Source organism: Pithys albifrons, chromosome 7, assembly GCF_047495875.1.
Source record: "Pithys albifrons albifrons isolate INPA30051 chromosome 7, PitAlb_v1, whole genome shotgun sequence".
NCBI classification, from domain to species: Eukaryota; Metazoa; Chordata; class Aves; order Passeriformes; family Thamnophilidae; genus Pithys; species Pithys albifrons.
In genome coordinates this window covers 40,326,552-40,337,520 of record NC_092464.1, presented here as the reverse complement: position 1 = coordinate 40,337,520, position 10,969 = coordinate 40,326,552, and positions in this window count along the sequence as shown.

Genomic DNA, 10,969 nt, shown 5'->3' with positions numbered 1-10,969 from the left:
ATGTTTTCCTTAATGAATTAAGCCTCAGGATTTGAAATTCAGCCCTAGTTTACAGAGTCCTGAATGCTCTTATTTCTGAACAAATTTCCCCTCACCTTGCTTGCATTTCTTTTGAAAGTGTCAGTTATAGGGTAGGCAATGTATAAGGTATTGAAAAGGAAATCTGGTAAGTTTTTTTTCTGTTGTGGATTAAGTACCTTTTAGGATCCAGTCAATTGCTTTATTATGTGAAAAAGGTATGGTTTTAACAGATAGAGGGAAGAGGAGAAACATTTCAGTATGAAGGCTGGCCCTTCAAAGGCTGTGGACATGTGTATTCATTTGGCTGGGAGTTTGGAAAATACCAGTGTTCTGGGTAGTCTGGTAGTACAGGGAAGTCTGTAAAAGCCTGTGTGATTTTATTCTTGGCTTGTATGTTTTCACTGTCAATGAAAATACAATATGTGATTCCGTTTCTCTAAACTGAGTGTAAAGGCCACAGGTGCCAAATTTGAGAGTGCTTTTTATTGACACCTCAGTTCCAGAAGCCATACAGAGGCTGTGTAGGTGCCAGGGTAGGTACAGCAGTGCCTCTGATACACCAGTGCTACACCCCATCAGCCTGCTAGGAAGACTCCACAGTGGATGTTTACAGAAAGGAAAGTTCCAGTCTTTCTGGATCAGGGTCTGAGCAGATCTGCTGGACTAAAACTTCTCTGTAGCACAGGAAATGTCTGGTTTCATCCTCATTTTTTCTTATGCCTTGTGCTAAACACCAAATCTGTGAGTGCTTATGCATGTACTTTACTGCTGTAAGTAATAACATTCAACTCAATAGGGTTATTCACTATCAAGCTGAGCATATGTGTTCAACGTTTGCAAGATCAGACACTGCAGAAAATGGCTGCTGTGCTATTCAGGGCTGGCAATTCCATCCCTTAGGCCCTGGTGTCCTTGTATGAAATGATTTCATTTTATACAGACTTCATTTTCCACATGTCAGCCCTCAGTACACACACAATACCAGTGCCAAATAATTCTTCCTTAGATATTGTATGAAAAGAAAGAAAATCAAAAGCGAATGCAAATTCAAATTTATTTCCTGTCTAGTATGCTGTCCTCTTTTAAAACAATCAGAATACTTTAATGCTGGAAACAACAATTATCACTTTTGACAAAGAAGAGGCCTGCCTGGTTTATGTCGGAATTTTTTCTTTTCTCTTAACTGACTTGTAGCATGTAAACTGCTAGAAACCACAGCAAAGGTTTGGGATGTGCAAATACAGTGAAAAGCAGCCCCCCTCCAAAGGAACTTGCAGTCAAGCGGCAAGTTGTGACAGCCTGAGAGGAGACATGTGATTGTCTGGATTTGGCCAAAAGGCCAAATGAATGAAAACAACATGGATATGGAGAAGCTTTAGGACGTGTCAAATCAGGGGATTAAAGCTTGTGCTTTGCATAAGGGTTAGATATGAAGAAAAATATGGTCATAGAAAACAGGACTGGAACAGACCCAGAGCAGTTATTCATTGCTGTCCCAATTGCTTTCAGTTGTAATCTCCCAGAGTGCTCACAGCTCCCTCCAGTTTGGCATTGTTTGCAGATGTAGTCTCCACCAGCTTTCTGATTACAAATACATATATTGACTAGCTGGGGTCCTAGAGCAGTGTTCTGCATAACACAGATTGATATAATATCTAGCTGGATAATTTCTCATTGATAACTCATCATTCTGAATATTTTTTTCCATATTGTACACCCATTTTGTGATGTTGTCATAGCTCTCCTAAGAGACTGTTATGTGATACAACATCAAAGCCTTAACAAAACAACAATCACTCTTATTTTCACTGGATTTTAGGCTTGCTCTTTGCCTTAAAGAAAATTAACTTAGATTACTACTGACAAATCCCTGCTCATATGTCCTTATCTTTGAGATGCTTACATAGGAGTTGAATGGTTTGTTCTGATGTCTTACCAAGAACTGAAGTGTTAGGCTAAGTGCTCTGCCATTTCCAGGATCCTCCTTTCTCTATTTTTATAGATAAGCACTGTATTCACCCTTTATAAAAAGCCTCATCCTTCCTCCACAAGTTCTCAAAGATAAGTGCTAATGGCTCTGAAATAGCTTCAAGCGGTTCCTAAAAATACTCTGATGGAAACTTCACCAAGCTCAAGTCAAACCCCTAGTCTGTTCTCTTTCTTTCCTTGCTCGAGTTGCCCTGCTTTGTTGGTTATATTCTGTCTAATCCCAAATGATTAAAAGTGTCTGCTAAACAGATTAATGGCCTATACTGTCACTGTAAAGTGCTTATGTTGTTGCTGAGTATAGGTAGTAAGTCAATAATATATGCTGAACTAATAGAAAAGCCAAGAAATTTTGGGAGATCTTAAAAGCCAGAATAGAGTACTAGGTGGAAAAGTAACTCTGGGATAGTTCAAAGGCTGGGGATGTCATGAAGGAAGTGCTTTGCCAAGGTTATTCTGACACTGGAGCTTATCTGTGCTGCCGAAGAGCACAGAATGGAAGATTCCAGCATCAATAGTGGTGCATAAACATCGATGTCTCTGAATGCAGTAGTGTCTTAGAGAGTTTATTTGTTTGGAAAGCAGGCAGTGACTTCAGTGTAGCCTGGATACAAGGATCCATAAAGGAGCTTGTGTCACTAATTCCTGTGATGCGCTTACGATGCTGGGGCTAGTTCACAAGTGACTGACTGGCCCTGATCTGTGCCTCATACAATGTAAGAGTTAACTCTGTCCAGCTCAGGTATTTTGAAAGCAGTTAAGCTCTGGCTATGCTGACATTTTAATATTTTTTTTTTGAAATGTACTGGCTGTCACTCAGAGTGGATATAGGAAGAGATAAACATAAAAATGTATAAAATTATGTATGAAACTGTACTTGTTCCGTGCACTATTCTCTGCTTTCCATGGAGGAAAGCATAAAGATCAGTGTTATAACTCTTCTCTATAAATGTTCTTAGCTGAATGGGAATCAATGAGAGACAGGGTTTTGAAGGATCAGGTCTTCAACTCAAGACCACTTCTCTTGAACATTTTGATTAGTTACAGAATCTGCTTGCTTATATGAAGCCTCATTTATGCTACTTTTCTCTTTGTCAACATAGTACTTGAAAGTAGTGTCTTTCTCTTCTCTTTGCTCTCTGTCTTTCTGAAGAGGTTTAGTTACAATTTGATTAAAATGTCTATATCTAACTCACTAACAGGAATATTTAGCCTGTTATCTGTTCTTGTGAAGAGGGCTTGGAAAGTTAACACCCTTAAAGAAAAACACCCTCGTTCCAGCTAACTTGGATTATTTACAGTACAAGCTTTCTAACGGTTAATTACAGTGTGTGATCTTGTTACCAAGGATGATGAAACTGATTTGTCTGCTAAACAAAGAGCTTTGTGGGGTTTTTTTCTCCCACATGCTTTGTTCCAGCATTGCTTTACACTGTCAGTGTGTAATTTTTACTGATTTAATCCATTATTAATTGCCCATGCAGGCTGCATTGTAGTGGTGATTTTTAACAATGGGCATCTAAAGTATTCCACACTCCACCTTTTACCAAACTATACCAAAGTCTAAACATCACAGGTACTAAGTTATTTGCAAAGCAGATACACTTTAATTTTTGCTATTGTGAAGTCAGAAATTACTTTCTTATTGGAGTCATAGAGTTAATTCATAATTAAAGTAATTTTCTTGTCTGTGCACACTTCCTGAACAGATGTGGTTTTCCATTCTAACTGTGGTGGTTTATCAGTTGTTGGTATGGACAGAGCATATGGGTAAACTATCTAATCAAAATGCTGATAAACACGAGATACTGGAAAAATTGAATAATGTGTTTGTGAAAAGGGAGGGGAAATAACTTCCTATTTATTAATTTTACTAATAGTCAAACTATCTTGCCTATGGCTGTTGTCAGCAGGTGAAAGGGTAGCTGATTAGAGGAGTGGCATATTCTCATGAATTATAGAAAAAACTTAACGTACCTAGGTGGTTGCTGTAGTCAGGTGAGCTACAGAATTTGTGCATCTGTGCATTTACAAATTATTTATTTTCAGAGCACAGCAAAATAATGCCATTCAGTGTTAAATGAAATAAATACACTTACCAGTGAAGAGACGAAATGCCTATTGGTATGTGATGTAATTATGAAGAATTTTGAAATCCCTGACAATTAAATAGATTATCACAAGATAAAGTTCTTCAGACATACAAGTAAGTAGTCATTATGACAGTCAATGAAATGCTGTGCTATCCTCCTGCTGGTAACTCCAGGTAACTAGAGTAAAAAGATGTCAGTCCTTAGTCTAGGAAAGAGCAATCAGAAGAAAGAAAAAAAGACATCAGATACAGAGAAGATGGCTGCAAAATGGAAGTGAATGAATGATTCCCAGTGTTATCTGTGTACAGCACTTGAGTTACAGCAAGTGATGTTTAGTCTGGATGCAGGATTTAATAGCCAAGGTAGTGCCACTCTGCAACGTTTAGGGGACAAGGGAAAAAACTGCACAATCACTGTGTCAAGAATCATATATGTACTGCTGATCCTGTCTCAGGGCAGGGAGAGAAGCTTCTAGATAAGGTTCATCCTGGACCTATATTCTATGATTTCCTTCAAATGGGGCCCAACAAACCAGAGCCCCCTCAGGCAATGAAAACAGCCAGGATTTTAGTAGAGAATTGCACCATTTTCTTTCTTACAGGCACTTTAAGTGGGATGTAAAAACAATGCAACAGTGCCTGTGTGTTGTAGGGAAGAAGCATTTTTTTAAGACTTAAAAATATGTTTAAAAGGAAAGACTAATTCTTTCTGCAAGTAGGACTGATTGTGAGAAATTTTTGCTGAGTGTGGTTCAGTGTTGTAATTTTGCTTATTTGGGCTTATATAAATCTGAAATATCTGCACTGAAGTCATTGGAGCTGCATGGAATTAAGCGACTGTAGAATTTACATCAAATGGTCCCCAGAGCTCTTAGTGCTGCTGTAAGCAGTTACAATTCATAACAATACATGAGCTAATGTGTGTATGGGACATTCTTTTTGAATCGTGTGAGATACAGAGACTGTCAATCTAATTCTCATGAATGGAATTTTCTACAGCAACTCTGAAAAAACCCTCATTTCCTCTTAGTGGAATTCAGAAAACTTAGAGAAATAGGAAATTCACTTGTAGATAAACAAAACTTTTTTATTATCTTGGTGATATTCTTGCAATCTTTTTGCAGTCCTCAACTAAGGCATAAAGCTGACAATCTTTCAAGTAATTTCTGTCAGGCAAACTGGCCTGATGTTAAGAGGCCCTGTTACTGCAAAACTAGCCTTTTATCTTTTTGGTCCAAGGAGCAGAAACAATGTTTTATTTGGATTGTCCTATCTCTAGGGAAATAATAACTTGCGCATACACCCTTTGAACTAGTTAGGTATTTGATGCAACGTTTTGGTAAACTAACAGTACTCCACACAAAGCATTAGATTTACTCTATCTGACATTAGATGTGATGTGTTCGAGTAGAGAGTTTCCTTAGGCAACCACAGAGCTAAAGGAAATCAAAGCAAGAATCGAAACATTTTATGGAAAGCCATCAGTCGCTTTTTCTCCCTTACATCCTGTTTCCCTTTCTCTGATTAATACATTTTATTCCTTTATTAGTATGAGTCTTCAGTCACCTTCAGCTGAAAAGAGCATCACCATATTGCCAAATACACATTTCTAGGAAAAAAAGCAGTTCCTCTAAATCTCAACCTGCTATTCACCTTTCTTTCTCCTTCATTAAAGTCATGTAATGTGTGTCCAATATTGGTTCTTCAAGGGTGTTAAGCTTATAAAGATTGTTGTAATTGCTTGTGCTTATGAGATCCAAAATACAAACTTAGTACATAGAACATGTGTAGCACTTAGTGTGTGAAAATGCTGTATAAATCATACATTGCTTTAAAAACAATGATACTGGCATTTAACCATGAGATAGGAGGGGGTATATTCAGTACAAATACATCTGCTGGCTAAGTTGGAAAATAGTTAAACTTGACTGACTACTTACAAGAAAAGAAATTAAGTATAAATGGTTTCATGGACATAGAAACAAATAGAGAGAAGTCCATGTTTGGTCAGATTAATTTTACACAAACAATATCATTTGCAAGAACAGCAGAAAGATAAAACCCAGCTTGAAGCTTTGATAAGAATTTATTAAATGACTCCTATTTCTGCGAAGCTGTTCCAATAAGACAACATAAGACGCCAACATTATAGGCACAGCAGTCAATATACAGAAGGTTGGTTTCAACCTAGCAGCAGTGGTTTGTGTGACACAGGCTCAGGCTGCCAGCATGAAGTCATGTCCTTTGGTACAACACAGGACACTGAATGCAAATCAATCTCTGCTGGCAAAAGTAAAGAGAGAGGCTATAGTGCTTAAGCTAATTCCAAATAGATGAACTCAGGCCAACAGTTCAATTTCTTTATGTCTGTCACCAGTCTTGGCCAATGTGACTAAAGCCAGGTCTGACACTAAAAGCTAGAGCAGATAATGGCCTTTGGCTGTTATGTTTGTGCTCAAAGGCGTTGTAATATGTCATTATTATGAGAGACTACAAACATAAAATGCCAGGCACTGTGAAGAGCATCCTGCCATCATCCAAGGTACTGTTCTGTAGGACCTTTGCTGTGCTCCATGTCCTACAGGTGCTATACCCAAGGTCAGGTTTCCATGTTTTTAATTGTAATAATACATTTTTATTCCATAAATTTATTTGCGTTTAAAAAATAATCTGTCATTGCTTGTCTACTTTGTCCCCTTGCCTGTCATTGCTTCTATTTTGTTGCCTTGCCACTTTTCCATTAAGATGGAAATGGTGCAGTTGTCTTTTCTAGGACTGCCTTTGTCAGAGGGACAGTTAAGAAGATGGACACATGCTTTTGGAAGTGTGTGTGAAATGAATACATGTGCTGGGAAGTAGTCCAAGTGCCCATCAGGAATGATCAGGTGTAGCAGCAGAACTTAAGGCTTGGAAGAGATGTTTTTCTGATGCAAGGAAAATTGATTTGTAATCACACTTTGGAAACTTGAAGTCCTGGAAAGTTCTTCATTATTGAATCATTGCTTTTTCTGTGACTCTCTAAGGGACAGGGAACATTACCCAGGTGGGAAGTATGCCCTTCAGCTGAAGGTGATGATTCTAGATTTTGTGCTGGAAAAAGGAGGGCTTTCTGAAATAATGGTTTTACTGGTGGGCAACAGAACTCAGTCCTGTCTTCCTTGGCTGCATGAAACCTTACCTACGAGCACAAAGAAGAAGGAACACTGATGTGGGATGGCTTTCCAGGGTGAACTTTCTTTAGCAGTGAAGGAGCACAGAAGCTCTGCTTTAGGAGTGCTGAACTTTTAAAATAAAAGCTGCAAGCAGGGACCTCTTCCTCAAACCAATATGCTAAAATTGATACCATTACATTGTTGGTGACAACTGCAAAGGCTTTGGCCTCACAACCTTCCTTGGCATATAGACCCTGGCATTGGATAGGAGCAAGGATGGATTTCATTACTACCCGAACAGGCATGGGATGTTGAGTTGGTACCTTGACAGGCCTCCCATAGGCCTAGATTTTTTTATTCTCATACAGTATCTTACTATATTTCGCACATATATGGGAAAATGTAGCAGTGAGTATAAGGGTCAGAATGTCAGGGTATTTGTTGGTAATATCTAGACTTTGTAGCTGCAAGAACACACTCAGTATGGTAAAACTGGGTAAGGCTTGAAAGGATAGCTTAAACTACCTCAAAAAGTATTTTAATATGCTGATGTTCGTGCACTATCTCAAATATTTGTCTAAGTCCCTTTAAATACGGTGGAAAGATGCTTACTTGACTTGTCACATTTTCTTTTATTTGATGATATCATGATTTAAAAGGGAAAAGAGTCAAATAGTAACAAATCAGAATAGATTTAATAACTTTCAAAACCTATCAATACTTAAAGATTAATTTGTCTTAAATATTTAAAAAAACAGAGGAAACTTCCCAGAAATTGACTTTCTGTGTATCAATCAGTTCGGTTTAGGTACAGTACAGGCAGATAAGAAGGGAAGGCATGTGGTTCCATGAGCACAGAGTTACCGTAGACTGAGAAGTCATTGTTTTTCCAAGTGTTTGGAAAATTTCACCTTGTATTCCACAAGACGTGGGAATGCCATCCTGTGAGTATCTTGTCAGAATTCATTGACTGAGAAACATAATTGGGTGTGGGCACTTCCAAAGCTGTGTTAGCAAGAGTCCTGGCCATGTGTGATCTCTGCTTGCCACAGCTGTGCGGTGAGATGTGTAAGGTTAAACTGCCCACTGGTGCAGGGGGATGCATGTAGCTCCACAGTGCAGAGGGGCCTCTGCACTGTCACATGCTACTTCCCAGTGTCAGGATGACTTTCAGTGCTCTCCTAGCCTCCTGGTATGCTCTCCTCATTGGAGAAGAGCAGCCTGGACTGTATGTTTTCCTCATTTCTCAGTCAGGCTCCTGCTGTACCTTTGCTTGGTGTGTTTCTCAGCAGAGCCTACTTTTGCTTTCCATGCTTCAGTAATCATGTAATTGTGTCCTGCAGCAGGATCCAAGAGGCAGTACAAATCTACAGGCCTAAGTGATCTAAGAATCATTTTTCAGGCAGAAGTAGAGTTTTGAGATGGAGATTTTGTCTGGGTTCCTGGGCAGTGGAGGTCTAGTAAGCAACTGAAGTTGATAGTACCTGACGAACAGACACTGTGGGATGGTTGTTGGAGGATTGTTCTTATCAGGACCAGTCATATAGCACCTGTGCTGGCAATCTACTGTCAAAGTATGTCCAAAGAGTACTTAGGTTTCTACTGTCTTATTTCAGTAACTCAGTCTTGACTTTGTTACCAGGAATCTTGTTTGGCCTATTAATAAAGGTAATTTGATGTGCCACAGGTTTACAGTATGCATCTTGCTTGAGGACTGTAGAAAGGATAGAAGGACTGGCCTTTGACTTGCCCCTACCTTATTGCCTGAAAGAACATGCTGGTAGTGCTGAGTCACCTTCTTTTTGTCCTGTGAGTTTGGTGTTCAGGAGGAATCTCTACGCTGGAAAGAGCAGGGGAGGCAGTGAGGCATCCTGTGTCAGCAGCACACCAAATAACTTTGCTACAACTGGGCTGAAAGTGGGCTCAGGGTTAGATGTGCCTGACTACAGAGTGAAAGAGCTGCTGTCTGTGGTGTTTAGTCAATGTGATAGGTAAGGCACAATCCTTCCTCTCTTTTACAATAAGTCCTGCTGGCTTGGGTCACTCTGCTGCTCCTGAAGGCTGGAGTGGCTTTTCATCACAGAACCCCTCTCTGTCTGCTGAGCCTCACAAGTGCAGGCACACGAGCATGCATAATGGCTCATTTATTTAGTGATGTCCAGCCCAAAAGTAACATAAATGCTCTCTACCTCACAACTTGTGTTTTTCCTGCTACGTTATCAGTCACAGTAATGGCAATGGCAACAGGTACTACCACTGGAAGTATTGCTACTGATACACACATCACCTGGCCTGTGAGTGACTGCTCTACTGGATCTAGGATATGGAACTTTTATTGCCTTGTTTCTCCAGCGGAATTTTTTGTTCTGTATTTGTTACGTTATATAGCACAGACATAGCCAGTACTTCAAAGATTATCACTTAAACAAGTCTTTCAAATAGGCAGGGTAGGTAAACAAGAGAGATATTTTTGTTCTGTGTTTATATAGCAAGTTGTCACTGGATTTCAGCAATTTCATCCATGTTAGTGCAAGGGAACTAGAAGGGGAAGAATAAGATAGCTCAGGGGTTGCTTATGAAGCGCTTCAGCTAACTGTGAGAAAATGCAAGCGGAAAGCACAGGGCTCTGGTTAGAACATCTAAGGGAGGAGACAGAAGAGCCTGATGCAATGGCCAAACTGGAAATGAGAATAAAGGCACAGTATTGCAGCACCTGTAGCTGAACTTCTGGGGCTGCTGTGGTCCTCTCTCCTTTGAGGACTGAACCAGACAAAAATTCCTGGGTTTAGGACTGGCTTTCAGCTGGCTCACCTCGCTGAACAGAAGCAGCAGTGCTAGCACAGGAGAGGTAAATGGTAGCAATGCAGAGCAGGGCAAGACTACAGCAGCCCAGGTTCAGATTAAACCACATAGCTATGGGATCACACACCAGCCTTCTGACATGGAGTCAGAAATAATAGGTGCAAAGGAAGGAGTCTCAGAAATGACGAGTTGATCTTTCCTTACTGCCATGAGCTCTGCAAACAGCTAATATAATCTTGCTCTCAGGGACTAGATTTGAACAGAGTATTTCAGTGGTAGAAATAAATAATGGGATATACTGCCTTGTATGGAACAATGTGCAAAACCTGAAACCTAGTAGTAGCAATAAGCACTAGAATTGTGACTTGTCTCTTGCCCACACACCTTTAGAGGTGGTATTTCGGGTGTAGCTTCTCACAGGGGAAAATCCTTTCTCTCCGTAGCCAGAGAGAATGTGTAATAGCCAGAGAGAATGCACAGTAGCCAAAAATGTCCATTTACTGTTGCTCCTGCTCTGAGACATACTGGAATTTATCATCTCTATTGCAAAGCTGTCCTATTTTAATGGAACCATTTTTATCCGCTCTGGGTCTTCTCCAAAAATACTAGTGGTAAAAGAATTTTATTTTAACTAAAAACTAAGAAGAGGGAAAGCCAGATGTGCCCTTGAAAGCTAATCATTCTGGGTGCAGAAGGAATTGTTTTCTAAATAATGTAAGTCCTTGCAGTCTATTCCTACTAGTGCTGGAGTTCTTTAGGGAATTATTCTAAACTCTAGTCCTCAGCAAAGTAAGCTTTCCTGCAGCCAAGTATTAGAGTTAACCTCCAAGCTTTATTTTTATCTACAGTTTTCTTGGCAAATTCTGAAGCTTATATTTGGCATTTTATTTCCCTCTACAATCTTCTATCTTTGATT